Source organism: Lupinus angustifolius, chromosome LG15 (assembly GCF_001865875.1).
Source record: "Lupinus angustifolius cultivar Tanjil chromosome LG15, LupAngTanjil_v1.0, whole genome shotgun sequence".
In the NCBI taxonomy this organism is placed as follows: domain Eukaryota; kingdom Viridiplantae; phylum Streptophyta; class Magnoliopsida; order Fabales; family Fabaceae; genus Lupinus; species Lupinus angustifolius.
In genome coordinates this window covers 4,907,380-4,915,107 of record NC_032023.1, presented here as the reverse complement: position 1 = coordinate 4,915,107, position 7,728 = coordinate 4,907,380, and positions in this window count along the sequence as shown.

The following is a 7,728-nucleotide window of genomic DNA, read 5'->3' as shown; positions in this document are numbered from 1 at the left end:
CTAAGACGCGAAAGATTCATTTGCTTAAGTCTTAAGATCTCACTTGTTTAGAACACATTCATAAGTGTTAATACTCTTCACTTGAGTATGTAGAAAATCATACAGGTACAACATATATCATACAGGTAAAAATAATCTGTTATTTTTTCAAAGCTGTTTTAAAATTTGACTCGCATATTTTGAATCCTCTTTGTTCTTGACTTGTTTATGTTTATCAATCATCTATATCCAAGACTTGTTTAAATTTCAAAAACTATTTACTGCGATATTTTTTTCTGCATCCACATTGTGAATTCAACAAACAATTCAGAAAGAAATGATTCAAGTCTTCAATCAGAATGGGCGATACTTCATTTATAGATTTGATGACCTTATAGATTCACTGAGCCATAATTGTAGGAAAATTCTTTAATATATAAACTTTAATTATAGTTGGAGACTTTATATTTAATATATATTATATAATACATATTAAAGATAAAGAATATTATCATTATTATATATTGTCAAGATCTTTCATGACAAATCATCGAGAAGAAATATAAAATACTAGAGCGGAAACGTACCTTAATTTATTCAGGAAGAATATGATTAATGAACTTTATATCACCTTTAGCATATGTATTTATCAACTCCATGTCATATGTCCTTGTATGCAAATGCATGTTCATAGTATAACATGTATGTTATTTGACCTTCCAATTGTAGATCACCCTTAGCCTTAGTTTCTCCTCTAATGAGATGAAGAAAATAACTTATGTCGTGGTTCATATTGTTTTGTGTGTTGTCTATAATTGGGGACCATAACCCCTATTTATAAGACAAACATCCTTTCAATAAGGGTGATGCATTTTCAATTTTCTTATTTCTTATTTTCTTCCATCATAAAAATAGAAATAAAACTTTAGATATCTACACAATAATTTTCATGACAATTATGTCTATAGTCATATACCTTACTAGAAGTATACAACTTTAATTTGGCAACTTAAAATAATGACTCTAAACACATTTACACATTACATGTGTGACCCAAAATTCCTTACAATCTCTCACTAGTCACATATGTAATTTTACAAATTGTGTTAGACTTTATGAGCTCAAAAATACGTCATTATAAACCTTAGACATATGATTATCTTGTCAATTAATTAATTAATATATAGAACCAAAGTGATTTTTATTATATCAATTATAACTAAACCAATCAATGGTCACTAATATTAAAACAACTAAATGACATTAGATTAATCATAAAATATGCAGCATGAAAATCACATGAAGGTAATCTATACATGTCAATTTTCAACTAGTCATTCTTTACTTTAGCGAGATCCCATAAATAAATTTCAGAGTGAAACTGAACCATAAACCTTATTCTGTAGAAAAATATATTCATATCCATAAACATGTCTATATAAAGAGAACATCCAAATACAAACTCTCACTGAATCAAAATATCCTCAAGTGATACAACACTCATATGAACAACGTAATTGTGAAAGATCTTAGATGATAAACCTTTAATGAGCATATCTACAACTTGGAGTTTGTGTCAATATGCTCTATAGACATTTGACCACTTTGATTTGTTTCCTAAAACATGATATAACACTGCTATCTTTTTGTCACAACATAACTTTAATGGTCTTTCAACATATTCAAATTAGCAGCCAGGTGATAATTGTATAACCATATCCAGTAATTACATGCCTCATAATAAGCTTTGAAAATCACTACCATAATAGATGAAACTATAAGTGTCTACTTAGCACTTTCTAAAATAGCTCATCATCCACCTAATAGGAAAATATAGCCTTACATGAATTTTCAATTTTATTGACATCTAACAAAACTAAATAACAGTACTTAATGATCTCTAACTGAATCACTTTATGTTGTGAGAATATAATTTTTTTGTTCTTTATAAGTACTTGATAACCTAATTGGCCACTTCCAATTATTTGTCACTGAAGTACTTAAAATATTTGCATTCTAATCAAGTATGCATTCTAATCAAGTACACAATACATGATGTGCACAACTTTGTCTACATCAGATTCACTTAGCCAACAAATAAGGAATGTATTAAATATCTTTAACTTTAAAATTTCTTCCTAAAACATTGCACCCATGAATGTTCCTAGAATTGCATACCTAGTGAACGTAAGACACATGCTATTTGAACATTCTCATTCATCATAGTTCTCTTTATCCTTAATAGAACTTCCTTAAAATTAATGAGTTATTCTTTTATAAAGTGCAAGGTCTAGAATCATGCTTTCGAGAACAAACACAATGTTCTCTCCTTAATTTTTAAAGTTAGTGCAATTTAGGAAGATTGTAGAATATATATGTGCAGATGTTATAAAAGCAGAGAAATCAATAGAACAAAGAACATGCTAGATTGCAATCATTCTTGCAATTAAACTCACAATCAACTTTAACCCTTAAATTCAAATATTGGTGGGGCACATCAGGAATTACCTAGCACAACATTAATATTCAGTCTTTGGACAAAAATATTAACTTGTAAGTGGTACACTCAATATAGTAATCAAATATTGATAATCAGTCGTGTCAAATAATAAACCTTTATTTGGATCGACTTATTATTCACATGAAAATCATATGATTATCACATATTTATTACCAAATAGTAAACTTTCTTTGGGCCAATTATTATTCGCATAAAATGCAAACATACAATTGACTTGATATTTATAAATTTGCCAATTAATGGTAGTCTTGTTGTAATGGTCAAACATTGATAATAATACATGTTAAATAATAAACCCTTCTTTGGACTGGTTTATCACTCACATATGCAACCTTATAATTTTCACATGTTTATCATCACATGTGTATATATAATCCGATCAAATAATAATCTTCCCTTTGGGCTAATTAATATCTACATAGATATATACACACACTAACATTCAACATTTATTATATGAACAATCTACACAAGAAATATCACTTTGACGATTTCTTGTTTAATATATTCACTAAAAAATGTCAAAAAAATTTTATAGTCAAAAGATATCTCTATACTTCAATTTAATTCCAAGAATATATCTTACTGGCAAACTATAGTTTGCCATTCTGGAGAGAATATTAACATTGTAAACACAGCTCAGTGGTAAGGTTCCGCCTTATTTCTGGTTAACGAGTATGAACCCGGAACCAACCGAAGGGTTTCAATCTTTAATATAAATGCTACTAACAGTACAACCAATGGCCAACTGTTATACACTTATAACAACGTTAAACATACTTAACCATTTTGGATCGTTAAATTCCAAAACAATGCAACTTGTCAGTGTGGAACACCGGACCTGTTATGATCCACTACCACTTGATGGTAACTTTTGACAACTAGTGCATATCACAGTTTCAAAAACTTCAAAACCGTAAATGATGCGCCTAATGGTTCTAGAAAATGGGGTCTCCGTGTTTCAACACTAACACCAACCCAATGCAGCCAACCATGAATCAATGTTTAGTTTGACAATAAACATTCCTTATATTTCATTCCAACGAGGCACATGGCAAAATTACAATTTTGCAACAGTTGTGTGTTGAACATGGGACTTTGTAGTTTAATACACAACTGCATACACAACACACAATATAAAAGTAATATGCCCAACCTCTGCAACCAAAGTGCAATTCTTAATATCTTAAATATATGACACTGATATGAACAGTAATATTGCATGTGATAGCCTGGTGGAAATGTTACTTCAATTTATCCATAATGTCCCCCGTTCAATTTCTTACTAAAGTGGGGGAACCTTTGAGCCACTACACAGAGAGGTACATAACAAGGTTTAGAATATATATACACAACTCTAACAGTGGTTATAGAACTCAAGCAAAATATACCATATTTGAACACGAAGAATAAGTTAACCATACCATATTGTAACATGCAAATTTGTCATGTGACCATAAACATTATTTAAATCTAAATGTCAATGCAAATATTCACAAATTCTGAATATACACAATTCAATGCCTTGATATTTTAATTTAAACTACACATATAGGCATCACAATGAACAAAGAATGACAATTCATACCAAATTCTTAAATGAATAGATGATATCTAAAAACTTATTTCCCAATAAACTAAAAACTTATTTCCCAATAAAATGACATGAAAGTGGCTCTGACACCAATTGTAGAAAAATTCTTTAATATATAGACTTTAATTATGTTGGGAGACTTTATACTTAATATATATAATACATACTAAAGATGATGAATACTATCATCATATATTGTCAAGATCTTTCATGTCAAATCATCAAGAAGAAATATAAAATACTAGAGCGGAAGTGTACTTTAATTTATTTATAGAGAATATGATTAATGAACTTTATATCATCCGATCCTTAGCATCATATATTCGCCAACTTCATGTCATATGTCCATTTATGCAAGTGCATGTTCATAGTAGCATGTAGATTATTTGACATTCCAATTGTAGATCACTTTTAACCTTAGTTTCTCCTCTAATGGAATGAAGAAAATAATTTATGTTGTCATTCATATTGTTTTGTGTGTTGTCTATAATTGGGGACCATAACCCCTATTTATAAGACAAACATTCTCTTTCAATAAGGGTGGTGTCTTTCAATTTTCTTATTTCTTATTTTTGCTCATCATAAAAACAGAAATAAGACTTTATGTATCTACACAATAATTTTCATAGCAATTATTTCTATAACCATATACCTTGAAGTAGATTACTTTAATTTGGCTACTTAAAATAATAACTCTAAACACATTTGAATATTACATGTGTGACCCAAAATTCCTTAGAATAATTACAAATAACAACCCTTGGAATTAACCTTAAACAATGTTTTCCAACGTTGTGTATGTGAGGGTAATATAATATAAATTTAGATTCAACAACGTTTCATAAATATTATAGAGAAATGGAGAATCAACAACATCTGCTGAAGTAAGTACTAAATTTGTTACATTCAACAATACTTGCTCTAGCAAACACAGTAGAATCAACAATGTTTGCTAAAGCAATGATGAATAACATTATAGTGTCATATAAAACAATGTCCCACTTTTTAAGATTACCAATTTTATCTCTAAAAATATTGTTATCGTAGAGTTATTAAAAGAGTGAATATAAATAATATTTTAATAAAATAATAATAACATTTAATAGCAATCACCGTTTTGCCAAGGCAGAAAGGAAGTGTGGATGGGTTGTATTTTGAAAGCGGATTTTGGTTGTTGTGAGTGCTGAAGATAGGGGTGAGAAATGGATGGATTTGGAAGGATTTTGATTTGGATGTTAATGAAAAGTCATTCATCAATCTATATAAATCTATTTAAACTATATTTTAAGTTATCCATCTATATTCAATGGATTTCAATCCATCTAATTCATTCGTGACTCCATTTTCATGGATTTGGATGGATGAATATATAATCCATTTGATATTTATTATTTTAACTAAAAATATTATTGAAGAAAATCAATATTTTTAAAATTACTATCTCAACTAAATATTTTTTAAAACCACATTTTAGAAAAACACTTTTAAAAAATTATTTTTTGAACTTTTATAGAAAAATATTTTTTTCCCGATATTCTACACACATGTGATATTTAAGTTTCTACGTGTAAAGTTTTTTAAAAATACTTATAGAGTGTAATATCTATGCATTCTTAATGCATACACTACACTAGAGTTTCCATTCAACAACACTTATTTTAGATGTATAATCGCGCTTTCTGTTTGTCCGCAGTAGTATATTGTCATCATTTACAACGTTTCTCAAATATTGTTGTATTTAATATATACCATAGCGCATCACACGAAAAATGATGTCATATACTGTTAAAATATAATAGTGCATCGTTCACAAAGCATTGTCATATAGGTCTTACATAAAGAGTGCATTTTATAGGTCTTCTTAATAGTGCTTATCGTTGCGCTGTTGTATTATTCATATATATAACAGTGCATTAACAGAAAAGCATTGTATTATTCATCAATATTCTCAAACAACACTTTAGACAACAACTCAATACACACATAGTGTTGTTGTATTAATAATGTAGAACAACACGGTCTATAAAAAGTAATGTTGTATTTATCCTTTACAACAACGCATGTAAGGGTTTCCCCTGGAATTCGTTGTTGATTTGTATAACTTAATACCTGCATTTACATTTATTAGCAGAACATAGATTCTCAACAGCATAGACATTTATACATTCAGAACAACACAGACACATTAATACAGGCCAAAAGTTTGTTTTATTAACATCAATACAATACAAACTACAAACAATGAATATCATGACAATTATATTTTGATAGAGTACATAATTACAAATAAAAAATTATACAAATTACAAAGAAACAAAATTATACAAATTACAAACAATCAAAATTAAGTTATAATTATACAAAAACTACTTGCATCTACTTTTCCTTTTCTTTGATTGTTTTTGGCTTGTAAGGTCATCTTTGTTTGGAGGAACATATTGATTTACCCAAAGCTCTTCATCGTGATCATCTCTTGTATATAAATCATCATCCGTAGTTGATCCATTCTCACACGACTGATATGTCCCAAAAAGGATCATCTTCATATCAGTTGGGTCACTAACATAGAATACTTGTTGAGCTTGTGATGCTAGAATAAGTGTCTCATCTTTATATCCTGACCTATTAAGATCCACCTGCATGAACCCTAACTCATCAACTCGGAATCCATTGTTGTTATCAACCCACATACAATAAAAAACCAGCATCCGAAACATTGTGTAATCCAATTCCCATATTCGTTCAATCACTCTAAAGTATGACATGTTCGCATATATTGGGTTTCTATCTTTTGCACTTGACATGTGTAAAGTTCGAGCAACAAGAGTCACACCACTATTTTGCATTTTACTTTGATCATCTTGTTTTTTCGTATAAAATGTGAACTCATTAATTAGGTAACCAGTGTAGGATAAGACATGAATACTTGGATCATTGACTAACCATTTCAATCTTTCGGAAACTGAATGTGCATTTATATTCAACTCTTCATCAATGTGATTTTTTAGCCAATTTATGAGACATTGATTATGCTCTTTGGATATTCAATTTTCATTCTTACTTGGGTAAGACTTCCTTAGCATCTCCTTGTGTACTTCAACATATGGCTCAACCTCGTCGGCATTATGTAAAACATATAAGTGCGCTTGCTCCAATTCAGTTCTTGTTATAATCAATATTTCATTCCCATTAATACCTTCACCAAATTTTTTTTTGCGTAACGAGACTTTGGAATGCCCATGAAATCACCATCATTAAGGTATCCGGTACAAAAATCAAGAGCTTCTTCAACAACATATTGCTCGACAATACAACCCTTTGGTCTTGATCGATTCTTCACATACCCTTCTAATGTCTTTATATAACACTCAAAGGGGTACATCCATCTCATATTGGAAGGGCCACATAGTGGTTTCTCTCAAACAAGATGAATGCCTAGATGAACCATTATATCAAAAAAAAGAAGGTGGGAAATACATTTCAAGCTCAGAAAAAGTCAAAATAATTTGCCTTTGCAATGTAGGTAATTTCTCAGGGTCAATCACTTTGCTACAAATTGCCTTGAAGAAGAAGCATAACCTAGTTATGGTTCCTCAAACTTTTTTAGGTAGAATTGACTGTATTCCAATAGGCA